At 38.9% G+C, this 17,566-nt stretch overlaps 2 long non-coding RNA genes across 2 annotated transcripts in view; one reads left to right on the top strand and one right to left on the bottom strand.

The window, feature by feature from the left end:
• LOC110743657 overlaps positions 1 to 17,566 on the bottom strand; it is a 43,365-nt gene that overhangs the window by 7,043 nt on the left and 18,756 nt on the right. The window lies entirely within an intron of this gene.
• The window catches only part of LOC103885656, a 44,813-nt gene continuing 30,647 nt past the window's right edge, over positions 3,401 to 17,566 (top strand). The window contains exon 1 of the long non-coding RNA XR_004185341.1: positions 3,401 to 5,038. This is a non-coding gene — a long non-coding RNA (uncharacterized LOC103885656). The remainder of the gene's footprint in view (positions 5,039 to 17,566) is intronic.

The raw sequence follows: 17,566 nt of genomic DNA, 5'->3' as shown, positions 1-17,566 counted from the left end.
TTATTATTAAGTTTAGTGAGGGCGGGGGTAGGTTAGTGAGGGATTTAGGGTCGTTTGATTATGAGATGAGATGGTCACATGGGGATGAAGTAATTCTTTAACATAACATCGGTATGCAGAAGTACAGTATACAGAGATAAGAGTTTATCATCTAGTGTGTGCATCAGCAATTTCTAACAGAGCCTTAAAACAGACACACAATCTATCCATAACCCATGATTAGCAAGATATTATTCAACAGTAACAGTTGCAGCAAAAGCTGTCTGCAAACCATCAGTAGAAACAGGACGTGAAGCTAGACAACTGGTTAGACCAAAAATTCTCAGAAGGGAGTATGCCTTAACCCTAAAGAGACCTAGAAGAGCCATGGCAAGATAAGGGTGTTTATAACCCTGTCTTATCCATATGAAGAGGCGCCCCTCATGCATCCATTTATAGGCTCTCCACAAGGGTCGCATTCCATTCACAGAGCTATGAACATCTGCTTTTCTGGGATAGGAATCTTGATGACAATTGAACTGGCACTATTGGCTCATTCTGGCGGCCCAGCCTGGCATTGTCTTTATACAATCCTGCATGCAATTTTGTATTTACAATAATCAGGAGCATTTCATCTTTTTTTTCTTAGCAGTAGTTTCAGGTGGTCTCTCTACATTTGTGCATGGCTTTTTCACTTAACATAATGATCTCCAGTTGTAACCATGTTGTTGCAAATGACAGGCTCTCATTGTTTTTGATAGCTGATTAGCATTCCATTGTGTGTAGGTACCACATTTGCTTTATGCATTCATCTGCTGATGAACACTTAGGTTGTTTTCAAATTTTCGCCATTGTGCATAGTGCTGCAATAAACATGGGGGTACAGGTACCTCTTCAATATACTGATTTCCTTTCTTTTGGGCCAAGAACATACATTAGAGAAAGGTCAGTCTCTTCAATAAATGGTGCTGGGAAAACTGGAAATCCATATGCAGAAGAATGAAACTGGAGCCATAGCTCTCACCATATGCAAAAGTTAAATAAAAATGTATTAAAGACTTAAATTTAAGACCTCAAACTATGAAACTACATTGGGGAAACTTCAGGACATTGGACTGCCTAAAGATTTTTTGACCAAGCACAGTCAAGCAAAGCAAAAATGAACAAATGAGATGATTCCAAGTTAAAAATCTTCTGCACAGCCAAGGAACCAATCAACAAAGTGAGGAGATAACCCACAAATGGAAAAACATGTTTGCAAATGATCTATCTGAAAAGCAATTAATTTGTGCAAACTATTCATCTGACAAGCGCTCCAGAATATATTAGGACCACAAAAACTCTATAGGAAAAAAATCTAATAATCTGATTTATGAATGGGCAAAATATCTAAATAGATATTTGTCAAAAGAAGATACGCAAATGGCAAACAGGTCTATGAAAAGGTACTCATTTTTCATTTAAAATGAGAAATGTGCAACTCTTCCTTTCACTTGAATATTTAGAGACAATTATGGGGTTATTAATTGACCAAATTGTAATATTGTTGTATCTCCGGGAATAAGGGCCCAAGGGGAAGAAGAGAGACAGGGAAAAGGTCATTCAGTAGAGAACACACACAAGATTTATAGACTGAGTTCACTGTCTGTTGTTTGTTTGTTTGTTTTGAGATGGGATTTCTTTCTGTCACCCAGGCTGGAGTGCAGTGGTGTGATCTTGGCTCACTGCAACCTCCGCCTTCTGAGCTCAAGCGATTCTTCCACCTCAACCTCCCGAGTAACTGGGACTATACAGACATGGGCCACCATGCCTGGCTAATATTTTGTATTTTTGGTGGCGATGGGGTTTTGCCTTGTTGCACAGGCTGGTCTCGAACTCCTGAGCCCAAGCAATCCACCCTCCTTGGCCTCCCAAAGTGCTGGGAGTACAGGCATGAGTCACCACACCTGGCTAAATTCACTGTCTTATATGGGTTCCATTCAAGGACCACAATACAATAGTAACATCAAAGATCACTGAGCACAGATCACTGTAACGTTAATAATAATGATAAAATTTAAAATATTTTATAGATAAAATTTAAAATATTTTATTACCAAATGTAATACAGAGACAAAAATGATGCCATTTTACAGAGGAAAAATGATGCCATTACTGGTGGAATGATGAGCACATACTGGTGGGAAAATGATGCCTTTAGACTTGCTCATCACAGGGTTGTTACAAACCTTCAATTTGTAAAAATCACAGTATCTGCAAATCGCAATAAATTGAAGCATAATAAAATGTAGTATGCCTGTAAACCAGTAGTAAGATTGCTGGGTCAAATGATAGTTCTATTTCTAATTTTTTAAAGAACCTGTACACTGTATTCTGTAGTGGTTGTACTAATTTATAATCCCACCAACAGTATAGCAGAGTTCCTTTTGTTTATATCCTCACTAACACTTGTTATCTTTTGTCTTTTTTGATAATAGTCATTCTAATGGGGGTGAAGTGATGTCTTATTGTGATTTTGATTTGCATTTTTTGAGGATTAGGAACGTTGAGCATTTTTTTCATATACATGTTTGTCATTTGTATGTCTTCTTTTGAGAATTACCTACTCAGATATTTTGTCCGTTTTTATTATTTTTTCTTTTATTTCGATTGAGTGTTTTGAATTCTTTATATATTTTGGATATTCTAAGACATATTATGTGCAAATATTTTCTCCCAGTCTGAGAGCCATCTCTTCACTCTGTTGATTGTTTCATTTGCTGTGCAAAAGCTTCTTGATTTGATGTAGTCTCATTTATGCGTTTTTACTTTTGTTGCCTGGGATTTTGAAAAAAAAATTAACTCTCACCCTTGTCATAGAAGTTTTTCTTTATATTTTTATTCTAGTAGTTTCATAGTTTCAGGTCATACATTTAAGTCTTTCATCCACTTTGAATTTATATTTACATATAGTGAGATATAAGGTTTTAATTTATTTATTCTACTGAGATTCAGTTTTTCCAACATCATTTATTGAAGTGCCCATACTTTCCCCAACGTGTGTTCATGCACCTTTGTTAAAAATCACTTGTTTATAAATGCATGGATTTATGTATGGTCTATATATTCTGTTTCCGTGATGTATGTGACTGTTTCTTGTTGTTGTTGTTGTTATTTTTTTTTCTCTTTTGAGACAGAGTTTCTCTCTTGTTGCCAAGGCTGGAGTGCAGTAGTGTAATCTCAGCTCACTGCAACCTCTGCCTCCCGGGTTCAAGCGATTCTCTTGCCTCAGCCTCCAGAGTAGCTGGAATTACCAGCATGCGCCACCACACCCGGCCAATTTTGTATCTTTCAGTAGAAATGGGGTTTCACCATGTCAGTCAGGCTGGTCTCGAACTCCCAACCTCAGGTGATCCTCCCACCTCGGCCTCCCAAAGTGCTGGGATTACAGGTGTGAGCCACTGTGTCCGGCCTGTTTTTATGTCAGTATCATGCTGTTTTGGTTACTATAGCTTTGTAGTATATTTGAAAGTCACTACAGATTTATCCATCTTTGTCCTTTTTGCTCAATATTTCTTTGGGGTTTTGGAATTTTTCACGGCTCCATATGAATGTGGGAACTTTCTTTTATTTCTGTTAAGAATGTGGTATTTTGATAAGGATTACATTGAATTTATAGATTGATGGTTTTCAGTAGTATGGACATTTTAACAACATTAATTCTTCTGATTCATAAACACAGGTTATTTTTTGCTGAATTGAATCACTTACCATTATATAATGACCTTCTTTGTTTTTTTTAAAGTTTTTGACTTCAAGTCTATTTTTTTCTTGTATAAATATAACTGCCCCTGTTTTCTTTGATTTACTATTTGGAATATCTTTCTTTCAACCCCTCATTTTCAGGCTATGTGTGTCATTACAGGGATGTGAGTTTTTTGTGGGCAACATATATATAGGTCTTTGCAGTCTAGCTTTGCCTGGTAACATTCTTCAACAGTAAGCCAGTCCAGAGATTGTGGACACATCATTTGGTGTAGTGCCTAAACCCATGACTGCTGCAGCCATTGCAGTGCTAGGGGGCGCCCTAAGCCCAGGATGCCACAAGCTGGAATCCCATGGCTTCTGACTCTGGTGCAGCACTGAGCAGGAATCCCATGGCCATTGAGGCTAGTGCAGTATTGAGGTGCACCTAATGCCCATAGCCACTGAGCTAGCACAGAACTGGGGTGTGCTTGGGGCCTATGGCTTCTGAGGTCTGCCTGTTTCCATGGACTATTTGGAGCCCAGTTTCACTATGATCAGTCAGCGGTGAAATGGTTTGGAACTTGAGTCCATGTTGCAGGGGCTACAGATTTCTGTCTGGCCCCAGGGTAGATCTAGAGGCTCCATTTGTGGGTACCAGCCTGGAGACAGAACCATGGAAGTCTGCTGTGCGCTGATTTTTACTATGGCTGACTCAGTACTGGGATCCAAGATAACGTCCTACAGTTGCTTCCCTCTCTTTACCCAAAGTGAATGGTATCCCTTTCTGCACTGTGCTGACTGTTGTTGGGGAAGGGGTGATTTGGGTAATATAAAACTTTCTTTCCTATTCTATTCGATGCATCTTTTCTTCGTATCATGCTATAACCATGTACTATGATCTTTCATCTGTTTTCCTTAGCTTTTGTAACGTATTTTTATGTGTGGGTACTTGTTCAAATTGATGTCTCTGCAAGAAAATTATCATGGGAGATCTATTCTGCCGTTTTACTCTGCCCTCTCTTCATGCCATTTTAAATTAAATTGTTTTTGTTGTTTTATTATCAGATTATTAATTGCTAGTATATGAAAATATAATTGTTTTTAGTATGCTGAGTTTGTATACTGAAAAGTTTCTGGACTCATTTTTAGTTCTAATAATATTTTAGGGGATTTTTTAGGATTTTGTACACATACCACCTCATTGGCAGACAGAGATTCTTTGACTTCTTCCTTCCCCTTCTCAGTGACTTTTATTTGTTTTTCTAGCCCAATTGCCCTGGCTGCAACTTCCAGTACAATGTTGAATAGAAGTGGCAAGAGTGGACATCCTGGGGTAAGTATTGAGCCTTTCATGATACCATGTGCATTTTTTTTCTGGATGCCTATTTTGGGATGAGAAAGTTTACGTCTCTTTCTAATTACTTTTGTTTGTTGCTTTTTGTTTTCTTTTGTTTTGTTTTGAGATGGAGTCTTACTCTGTCATCCAGGCTGGAGTGCAGTGATATGATCTCTGCTCACTATAGCCTCGACCTCCCAGGCCCAAACTATCCTCCCACCTCTATTTCTAATTTATTGGGTGTCTTTTTTTTTTTAATCAAAAATTAGTTTTGGATTTTGTAAATGCTTTTTTGCATTTTTTAGATGATCATGTAGTTTTCTTCCTTCATGTTAATATAATGTGTCACACTGTTTTTGTGCATTGAACCCAACTTGCATTCCTGTGATAAATCCCTTTGGTCATGGTGTATAATCCTCTGTGCATGTTGCCTAGGTTTGGTTGGCTAGTATTTTATCTAAGGTTTTTGCTTCTATATGCGAAAGGTATATTGGCCTATACATTTTATTTCTTTAATGTCTTCTAGTTGTGGTATCAGGGTACATTGTCCTCAAAGATTAAGTTGGAAAGTGTGATCTTATCTTCTGTTTTGTTGGTTTATGTGTTTATTTGCTTGTTTGCTTGTTTAAGAATCTCTGAAGGATTAGTATTAATATTTGAAAGGTTTGTGTAATTCATTAGTGCAGTTATCTTGGCCTGGGACTTTATTTATGGTAAGTTTGTCATTTATTATTTCAGTTTCTTTACTTGTCATAGCTCTGTTCAGGATTTTTGTTTCTTTTTCATCCAGTTAAGTATTTTTTATCTTTCTGGGAATTTGTCTATCTCATCTGGGTCATCTAAGCCGTTGGCATATGATTGTTCCCAGTACTCCCTTATGTTCTGGCTTTATTCACAGGAGGTTGGTAACTTTACTGCCCTCCCAGTGGTGCAACTCTGTTGCCCTGCGGGCTCCCTATGCTGTTCACTCCCTGCAAAGTTCTGAATCCATACTTTTTAATCCCTTTCTTCTATTTACTATGGGCTTTTCCTTCTTAGGTGACACAGAGAGGGTGAGGAATACTGTGATAAGGAAAAATTTCCCCTATCAGCTAGGATGAGGTTTCTAAATTGTCCCTGGCAAGGTACTCCCACCCCCAAATGACTTTTTGTAAAGAAGGATCTGAGCATTGGAAGGAAAGTCCATGAAAGTGAAAGTCCCTTCCAAGACTGTGGTCCCAGGATTCTCCACTGTCATGCCAGTCCATACTCAGCTTCCAGCTATTGTAAAAATTATTATTAAGTGTTCCTACCCATTTAGGGCTCCATCACCTTCCGCTCCTGACCACAAGATCTCAGTAGCTATATCTCTTTGGACCTGCCTGTCTCTCCATATTTTGGGGTGCATACTTGTCCTATGACCCCAGTTCCCTGGTGGGTCCAATAAAAGTCATTTATTTTCAGTTCCTCCAACTTTTTACTGTTACAAGAATACGAGTGACAGCTTTCAAGCTATTTGCATGTTGGAGCTGAAAGCAGAAGTGTGGGATATAGAGTTTGGGAAAATCATAAAAGTGGGGTGTCTTTCTCATTGCATTATATCAAGGATATATGGTGTCAACATGATTTTCACCGCTGACGTTGAACTTGATCACTTGGTTAAGATGGTGACTGCCAGATTTTTTCTCTGCAAAGCTAATGCTTTATTTGTCCCTCCTCTACATATTAGAAGCAAACCCATCCTATACACAAATGGAAGGGAGGAATTAGACTTCATTTTCTGGAAGAAAGACTATCAAGTAATTTACCAAGAATATGTTAAAACCACCACAATAGATGACATTTGGGGGAAGATATTTCTAGTCTTACAAATACCTTGTTTATCCCTAATGCATTGCCAACTAATTTCAACATTCATCAATGAATCTGGTCTTTGGTGATTTGTGTTATGGTGTTATCATGGTAATTTCCTAATTCCTTTTCTTTTTTATTATTTGGAATTCTTTTCTAAAAAAGATTTGCTCCTGCTTATCTATTTATTTATTGTCATATCCACATTTAACTTGAGATCTACACTCTTAACAATTTTTTTTTCCTTTGAGACGAAGTTTCACTCTTGTCGCCCAGATTGGAGTACAATGACACAATCTTGGCTCACTGCAGTCTCTGCCTCTCGGGTTCAAGCAATTCTTCTGTCTCAGCCTCCCTAGTAGCTGGGATTGCAGGTGCCCGCCACAATGCCCAGCTAATTATTGTATTTTTAATAGAGATGGGGTTTCACCATGTTGGCCAGGCTGGTCTTGAACTCCTGATCTCAAGTGATCTGGCTGCCTCGGGCTCCCAAGGTGCTGTAATTACCGCTGTGAGCTACCAAACCTGGCCTCTCTTAACAATTTTTCATTGCACAATATTGTTACCTGTAGGCTCAGTGTTGAACAGTAGATATCTGGAACTTACTGATCTTGCATAACTGAAACTTTATACCCATTGAATAGGAACTCCCCATTTTCCCCTCACCTACCCCGCAGCAATCACTCTCAGTCATACTCTCTGCTTCTATGAGTTTGATCATTTTAGATACCTCATACAAGTGCAATCATGCAGAATTGATCCTTCTGTTACTATCTCATGTAACTTTACATAGTGTCCTCAGGGTTTTTATCCATGTTGTCATTAATAATACAATTTCTTTCTTTCATAAGGCTGAGCAATATTCCATTTTATGTATGTATACCCAGAAGTAGCATTGCTGGATTATACGGTACTTGTATTTTTAATTCTTTGAGGTACCTGCAGTACTGTTTTCCATAGTGGTTACATTGTTTTTCATTCCCATCAACAGTGTATGAAGGTTGTGATTTCTCCTTATTTTTTGCCTTGTTTTGATGCTAGCCATTGTAACAGATACAAGGTGATGTCTCATTGTGGTTTTGATGTACAGTTAATTGATTATTTATAATGCGGTGCAACTTTTTATTTACCTGTTGGCCATTTGCATGTATTCTTTGGAGAAATGTATATTCAAATCCCTTGCCATTTAAAAATTAGATTATTTGGGATTGGGAAATTCTTTTTTCTCTTAAGTTGTAGGAATATGTTGTGTGTTTGGACATCAGTCCCTTATTCAATATATTGTTTGCAAATATTGTCTCCTCTTCCATAGATTGTCTTTTCCTCCTGTTTACTTCGCCGTGCAGTTTAGTTTGACGTAGTCTCACGTTGTTTTTGCTTTTGTTTTCTGTGCTTACAGTGTCATATTTTAGAAATCTTTATCTAGATCAATGTCATGAAGCTTTCCCCTTCCTTTTACTTCTAAGTGTTTTATAGTTTCAGGTCTTATGTCCAAATATTTATTCTGTTCTGAGTTGATTTTGTGTATAGTGTAAAATAAGAATCCAATTTTATGTTTTATTTTTTTGCATGCAGATACTGCATTTTCTCAACACCATTTGTTGAAGAGACTATATATTTTCCCAGTTGTGTATTCTTGGGACCCTTGTTGAAGATTTGGACTGTATATATGTGGATTTATTTCTGGGACATCTATTATGTGTCTCATTTCTTTATTTATTTGATTATTCAGTTGCTTATTTATATCACTATGGACTCATTGAGGTTTGCTTGCTGTTTTGTTTTTGTTGGTTTAATACTTGCTTACTTACAGACACTGCAAGGTGCTTCAGCAGTATCTTGCATTTTTTTCTGCCTTAGCCCTAGAATGAAATATTTGTCCAAGTAGCTCTGTCTTTTGTTTTTGTTTGTTTTTAATTAGAGAATGGTATTTCAAAACTAGATGTGCTTGTTGATACTGTAGTGTTTCTTGGCCCTCTCAGCAAAGAAATCTAGGAAACATATGTGTGTACTTATGTAAGCCTATATATCTGTATTTATATCTGTATCTTTCTATGTCTAAATTTATGTAGGTATATAGGTTAGAACATAAACATATTTATGCTAATGTCTACAACTCTGGTTCAGGACTGAATTCATTCTAGACTCTCACCTTGATAACTTCTTTCTTTGACGATGACAAAACTACTTCTGAGCTCAAGATTTTTGTCATCATTTTTTTCTGTGCATCCACACAGACTCATTTAAATCCCCCTTCATTTATCTTCCACTGCTGTCTAGCTTTTCGCCACTGTGACTTGGGTTGGAATACTAGGTTGTTGGACAAAGTTGTAGGAAACATCAGACTTGATCATCTGTTTATAGATACAAAATTAAAAGCAGATTGGAACTTGGCAAAGGGTGAGTTGAGAGCTTAAAGGAACAAACACACTCCACGAAGCCTTAGAGGCTGTTTGGTCCATTCTCAGGTATGTTTGTGGTGACTTTCATGGTCTGAGCCTCTGTCCCCAGGAATATTGCTGTGGTGGAACTCAGGCAAATGCTAGTACATGCATGTTATTGGGCACCTGTTTTGTAAGTGTTGAAACTGAACTTTCTGGGGAAACGTAGCATCCAATTCATGTACATTTCCTTTCTGAGAACAAAAGTGGAAACAGTCCTCGAGTGGGCTGACACCCTGGGAAAGGCTTTGTGGACCTTCGTGACCTCATGGTATGCATCCCCTCCAGTGGACTCATGCAGGTAGCTGACCCTCCTGGCTTTCCTCCTCACCCTCCCGCTGAACTCATGCTTCCTCCTAGCCTGGTTTCTCTTGGTTGCTTTGGGAATGAACAGCGCATAGCCTGACATAAAACCATGTACCATGTCCACTTCTTTCTCTTTCCACATTTCCCTTTTGGTTGAGGGGCACTGGTTTCCCCTGTAGATGTGACAGTGGCATGAGCATACACACTTAATAGTAAATGACCTCACGTGTACCCTGAAATGGAGATGGGCACTGGCAAGCAATGATACCGGAGGATGGCTCATGAATAGGACAGCTGGAGCCCATGAAGCGCTATTATGGGCCCTGAGGTCTGAGTTGCACCTGGACAGCCTCACCCTCAAGGATTAGGCTGGTGTTTGCCAGAAGCCTCCTTATGCTAAGGGCTGAGGCAAGCTGCTAAAGGCATGCTACGTGATTTATCATGATACAGGATTAACTTTCAACATGCAACGGTCATCAAAGAAATCAGTGTCTCTAGTGAAAACTCACTTTCAAGTCTAATTTTTGCTACTGAGAATAAGTTTGGTAACAAGTAGTAGTTGATAGAAGATAGCATGACAGGGGTTTGGAGAGGAAGAGGAATACGTGTATGGCTGGGCTTGGAAAAGTCTGCATGAAGCCTGCACGTATTTTGGGGGGAAAACCCCAAACAAGTCCTCTTTGTGCCTGCAGGCTGCAGAAGGCTGTCACGGGGCATTCTCCCTCTGCCTGCCCCTCCATCTGTCTAAGCCTATGGCCCTTTCTCTTTCCTTTTTTTATTTTGTAATAGCTTTATTGACATATAATTCACATAGCATGCAATTAACCATTTAAATCCACAAGCCATACAATTAACCATTTAAATTCACATGCTATACAATTAACCACTTAAATTTACGTATCATACAATTAACTATTTAAATTTTCACATCATACAATTAACCATTTAAATTCACATAGCATGTAATTAGCCATTTAAACCTAGCGATTTTGAGTATATACACAGCAGTGTGCAATAATCACAACAATCAAGTCAGAATCAAATTTAAAACAAATTTAGAACATTTAGAATAAAAAGAAACCCCCTACCCTTTAATATTATTCCCTAATCCCCCATCCTTCCTAGCCCTAAGCAACAAGTCTACTTTTTCCTCTTTATGGATTTGCCTATTCAGAACATTTCATATAAATGGAATCATAAAATATCCGATCTCTTGTGAGTGTCGTCTTCCACTCAAAAATGTGATTTTGGCCAGGCATGGTGGCTCATGCCTGTCATCCCAGCACTTTGGGAGGCCAAGGCAGGTGGATCATGAGGTCATGAGTTCCAGATCAGCATGGCCAAGGTGGTGAAACCCTGTGTCTACTAAAAATACAAAAATTAGCCAGGACTGGTGGCGGGTGCCTGTAATCCCAGTTACTTGGGAGGCTGAGGCAGAAGAATCGCTTGAACCTGGGAGGCGGAGGTTGCAGTGAGCCGAGATGGCGCCTCTGCACTCTAGCCTGGGTGATAGAGCAAGACTCCTCCATCTCACCAAAAAAAAAAAAAAAAAAAAAGTGTTTTTCAGGTTAAGGTTCATCCATGGTGTATAACATGTCAATACTTTTTTTTTTTTTTTTCCCTTTTTGATACAGGGTCTCACTCTGTTGCCCATGATGGAGTGCAGGGGTGTGGTCACAGCTCACTGCATCCTCTACCTCTTGGGCTTAAGTGGTTTTTCCACTGCAGCCTGCTCAGTAACTGAGCCTCCACACACCTGTAGTCTGTACAGGTGTATGCCATCATGTCCAGCTAATTAAAAAACATTATTTTGGTAGAGACAATGTTTCACTATGCTGGCCAGGCTGGTCTTGAACTCCTGGCTCAAGCACCTCACACCTCGGTCTCCTAAAGTGTTGGAATTACAGGCATCAACCACTGCACCCAGTCTTCATTCTTTTTATAGCGAAATAATATGTATGTTTTTGTGTATATACCACATTCTACTTATTTGTTCATCCAATTTCTTGACATCTAAGTTTTTTCCACCTTTTGACTATCATAAATATATAATATAGCTGTGGAAAAAAAATTTTTTTTTGAGATGGAGTCTCTCTCTGTCGCCCAGGCTGGAGTACAGTGGCGCCATCTCAGCTCACTGCAAGCTCCGCCTCCTGGGTTCACGCCATTCTCCCACCTCAGCCTCCCGGGTAGCTGGGACTACAGGCACCCGCCACCACACCCGGCTAATTTTTTTGTATTTTTAGTAGAGATGGGGTTTCACCATGTTAGCCAGGATGGTCTCGATCTCCTGACCTCATGATCCGCCCGCCCCGGCCTCCCAAAGTGCTGGTATTGGAGGCGTGAGCCACCGTGCCCAGCCAGCTGTGAAAATTTATATACAAGTTTAGATGTGGTTATGTTTTCATTTCTCTTGGGTCTATATATAAGAGTGGAATTGCTGAGTCAGATGGTAATTCAATATTGAACTTCTTGTGTATATATACAGAAAACTGTTTTCCAGAATGAAGTTAAATATTGAAAGAAGTTTTCCAAAATGGCTGCACAATTCTACAGCCCACCAATGTACAAGAATTCCAATTTCTCCACACTCTCACCAACACTAGTTCTTATCTAATTTCTTACCTTACGTATATGAAATACAGCCTCTTTTTCTGTGGCTTTTCTTTACCTGTCTACAGTATCTCCCCTTGTTCTGAAGCACATTCACATGTTTTGAGAAGTTCGTCTCCTTACCGTTCCCATGATACATCATGTTTATTCCTAGCTTTATTTCTTTGCCCATGCTGTGCCCACAGTTGTTTTTTTTAGATTGTGGTAAAATATTCATAACCTGAAATTTACCATCGTAACCATTTTTAATTTCACAATTTATTATGCAACCATCACTGCCATCCATCTCCAGAACTCTTTTCATCTGGCAAAACTGAAACTCTGTATCCATTAAACAATAACTCTAATCCCTTGGTCCAGCCCCTGGCAACTGCCATCCTACTTCTACTTCTTCTTCTTCTTTTTTTTTTTTTTTTTTTTTTTGAGGCAGGGTCTCACTCTGTCACCCAGGCTAGAGTGCAGTGGCCTGGTCATAGCTTACTGCTGCCTCGATCTCCTGGGCTTCAGTGATCCTCCTACCTCAGCCTACAGGCACACACTACCACACCCGGATAATTTATTTTTTATTTTTTAGTAGACGTGAAGTCTCACTATATTGCCCAATCTGGTCTCCAACTCCTGGGCTCAAGTGATCCTCCCGCCTTGGCCTCCCAAAGTGCTGGGATTATAGACCTGAGCCACAGCACCCTGCCTCCAGCATCCTACTTTTATATCTATGAATCTATTTCAGGCACCTTGTATAAGTGAAATCATACAATATTTATCTTTTTGTGACGGGCTTATTTCACTTAATAACATGTCTTTAGAACTCATCCATGTTGTAGCATGTGTCAGTATTTTCTTCCATTATACAGCTGAATACTTTTGTCGACCTGTTAATTCATCAATGGAGATTTGGGTTACTCCCACCTTTTGACTATTGTGGAGAATGCTGCTGTGATCATGACTATACAAATATAACACTGACACCATTATTTCAATTATTTGGGGGTATATATCCAGAAGTGGAATTTCTGGATCATATGATAATTCCAGTTTTAATATTTTGAAGAATCACTAGACCGATTTTTAGAGTGCCTTCCCCATTTTACATTCTCACCAACAATGTACAGAATTTCCAATTTCTCTACATCCTCACCAACACTTGTTATTTTCAGTAATTGGTATTAGGTGCTATCTCATTATGGCTTTCATTTGCATTTCCCTAATAATTAGTGATGTTGAGCATCTTTTCCATGTATTTGTTGACCATTTTAATATCATCTTTGGGTCCTTTTATACTATATTTGGGTCCTTTGTCCATTTTCAGTGTGTTTTGTTTCTGTCGTTATTTTATTTTAAGAATAGCCACACCTGTGAAGGTTTGCTGAAAAATTATCTGAAATGAGAGTTATGTGAGCAGCCATTGAATTGAACAGCCATATGAATAAGCACATGAACAAAACACATTGAAAATGGACAAAGGACCTGAATAGACATCTCCCCAAAGATGGATATATACCCCCCAAATAATTGAAATAATAGTGTAGATAGTGTCCATGGTGTAGATACAGCATAAAGGATAATGTGGGCAATTAGTTGCAGCTAAAATTTCAAGAGAATGATTAAAGACCTATGGAGGTGAGAAGATGTAAGGAAATGTGAATCATGATAAATATAACAACTACAATTTGCCTGATAATGTAAATCTGCGCTTCACTACCTGATGGATTCTTTCTTCTTTCAAAGATTTTTGGAGGTGAAGATGGGGACCAAGGCTGTTCAACACTATGGGATGTTCCAAGCAAGAATAATTTAGGAGGAAATTTTTATCCAGGCTTGTATTTCTGCATTCCACCCTCCCACACTGCAACAAATCTGGTAGTAGTCAAGTGAAGAGGGAGTGCAGAGATTGGTAGACCTCAGACCCCCCTTTCTGTTTGGAAGGCCTTTGCAAAGTCCGGGCAGTGTTCCCTAAGCACCACAGGGATCTTTCTAGGGTCTCTGTCTCTGTGACGAAGAATACTCTTAAGGAATTTGGAGGTAGGTGGGTTATGGTGGCTAAGTTTATAGAGTAAGGGAAGGTTTTCCCATAACAGCATCTTTCTGCCTATGTTCTCCATCTAAGCTTTGTAAGTCATTACTTGATCAGTCCTTTAGTGGTCAATGTAAACATTGCTTCATCCTCCTTCCACCACCAAATAACTAGTGGGCTTCAGTTTTATTGGGTCAATTTAAATTAAATGAGGAAATAGAAATCTAATGTTCTGTTATTTAAGAAGTAAGGTAAATAGGAAGCCTGAGTTTTTCAAGAAGTGAGTCAAGAGTCTAGAAAATATAAGCACACTACAACCCACAATAAGGAAAAGTTGCATCTTAAGAAGAGCTTCTCTGACCTGAGAAAACAGTAATTCTCCCTCTGCAGTAGATCACATTTGTATTAGTCCATTTTCATACTGCTGTGAAGAAGTACCCAAGACTTGGCAATGTATAAAGAGAAAGAGGTTTAGTGGACTCACAGTTTCACATGGCTAGGGAGGGCTCACAATCATGGCAGAAAGCGAAGGAGGAGCAAAGGCATGTCTTACATGGTGGCAGGCAAAAGAGTTTGTGCAGGGAAACTGCCCTTTATAAAACAATCAGATCTCATGAGACTTATTCACTATTGCAAGAACAGCACAGGAAAAATGCACCCCCATGATTCAGTTACCTCCTGCTGTGTCCCTCCCACGTATGGGATTGTGGGAACTACAATTCAAGATGAAATTTGGGTGGAGACACAGCCAAACCACATCACCATTAAAACATTTTTTCTTCTCTTCCTGGGCCATTTGCAAAGAGAACTTTAATGCGTAAAATATCCCACTCAACTCCATGACACCTTGGCCACATGAAGCTCTCAGTTATGAGGTGTGTTCCAGTTATTGATTGCTGTGTGACAAGCTATCCCAAAAGAGCAACCACCTTGTTATGCTCATGGATTCCTTGGATATGAACCCATGTAAAAAAGACTTTTCTGTGCTTCATAATGTCTGGAACTTCAACTGGGAAGACAGCAATGGTTGAGAGTAAGTCAAATAGTTGGGGGCTGAAATCATTTAGAATTCCATTCTCTTGTATGTCTTGTGCCTGAGCAGGGATGATTCAGAGATTCACACTGTCGCCAGGAGTCCTTCCCTATTCGTGTGGCTTGGGATTCCTCACAGAGTGGAATTCAGGTGGGATGTTGCACATGGTGGCTTAGATTTATAGAGTGAGTGTCCTTGTGAGCAAGGCAGAGCAGAATAACTTTTGTGACCCTGATGCAGTTGCCACCCAGCATCCCAGTCATCCTTGGAGCAGACATAAGTCAACCTGGTTTCAAGAAGAGGGGCATGGACTCCACCTCCACCTCCACCTCTAGACAGAAGTAATGTCAAAGCATTTGTGGCCCATTTTTTTTACAACCACCACAAGTTTCAAAAGAACTAAATTTCCCTTAGTGGAAATAGTAAAGGGAGGGGAAACCCTGCTATTTCACAATTTAATATATTGCCTATGAGTGTGCATTTTTAATCGACATATCATATTCTATGATTTTTATTGTGTACAACATTCTGCTTTTAAGCATATATATCTTGTGGAATGGTCAAATATGGCCAATTAACAAATGCATTACCTCTCTTACTTTGTGGTCAAAGCACATAACACCCACTGTCTTTACTTTTTTTAAGCATACAATATACTATCATTAACTATAGTCACCTTGCTGTTGAATAGATGTCTTGAAATGTATTCCTTCCATCTAACTGTAATTATGTATCCTTTGACCAATATCTCCCCATTCTCTCCTCCTCTGAGCCTCCTGTCTCCATTCTCCCCTTCCGCTAGCCTCCCAGCCTCTGTAAGCACCATTCTAACCTCACTTCTATGAGATCAACTAGATTCCAGATATGAGTGAGATCATGAAGTATTTGTCTTTCTGTGTGAATACTAGTTCACTTAACATAGTTTCCTCTAGGTTCGTCCTTGTCACAAATGGCAGGATTTCATCTTTTTTACTGCTGAATATTATCCCACTGTGAATATGTACCACATTTCTTTATCCATTCATCCACTGATGAACACTTAGGTCGATTCCATTTCTTGGTTATTGTAAATAGTGCTGCAATAAATATGAGAATTCGGATGCCTCTTAGACATAGTGATTTCATTTCCTTTGGGTATATATACCCTGTAATGAGATTGCTGGATCATAGGGTAGTTCAATTTTTATTTTTGGAGGAACCTTCATAGTGTTTTCCATAATGGCTGTTCTAATTTACATTACCACCAACAGTGTGTAAGAGTTCTTTCTTCTACACATACCAGCATTTGTTATTTTTTTTTTGTCATTTTGTTAATAGCCATTCTAACTGGGTTGAGGTGATATCTCATTGTGGTTTTGATTTGCATTTCCCTGATTATTATTGATATTGAGCATTTTAATATACATGTCAGCTATTTGTATGTCTTCTTTTGAGAAATGTCTATTCATGTTGTTTGTCCGCTTTTAAGCAGGTTTTTTATTTGTTTGGGCTTGCTATTGAGTTGAGTTCCTTAAATATTTTGGATAGTGACCCCTTGACATCGTATGTATAGTTTGCAGACGTTTTCTACCTATCTGTTGGTTGTCTTTTCATTCTGTTGATTGTTTCCTTTGCTGAGCAGAAGCTTTTTAGTTTGATGTAATCCCATTTGTCTCTTTTTGCTTTTGATGCCTGAGTTTTTTGGGGTCAAATAAAAAAAATCATCGCCCAAACCAATGTTGTGTAGTTTTTTTCCTCTATGTTTTTATCCAGTAGTTTCATAGTTTCAGGTCATACATTTAAGTCTTTAGCCCAGTTTGAGTTGATTTTTGCATGTAGTGAAAGGCAGGGGTCTAGTTTGCTTATTCGGCCTGTGGCTGTTGATTTTCCCAGAACCATTTATTGAAGAAATGATCCTTTCCCCAATGTGTATTCTTCGCACCTTTGTTAAAAGTTGACTTCTTCATAAATTATTTAAGTAAGAATTTGGAAGAAGGGAGCAGGTTTAGAATGCTACAGTTAATATAATAACGCTTATTTTGGTGGTATTCACTGTACCTCGTGACTATGGATTCTCTACAGGACATTTCTTGTCCTATGGAAGATAGAGACAGGAGCTGGGGAGTTTGCTTTATTGTTTGGTCGAAATGACATAAGAATGTTTGATGTTTTAAAACTTGTTTGTTTTGAGAATGCTGTAGTTTCCGTCAGCCTTTTTGTGAGCAGATCAAAATTGGTCATCCATGCTCAGCCAGCTTTCCTTGTGGCCTGTATTCTGCGCTTGGTGCACTGCGTGACTTTCGTGATCG

Source organism: Papio anubis, chromosome 7 (assembly GCF_008728515.1).
Source record: "Papio anubis isolate 15944 chromosome 7, Panubis1.0, whole genome shotgun sequence".
Classification (NCBI taxonomy): Eukaryota; Metazoa; Chordata; class Mammalia; order Primates; family Cercopithecidae; genus Papio; species Papio anubis.
The sequence above is the reverse complement of the archived record's forward strand: the minus strand, read 5'-3'. Positions and strand labels throughout refer to the sequence as shown.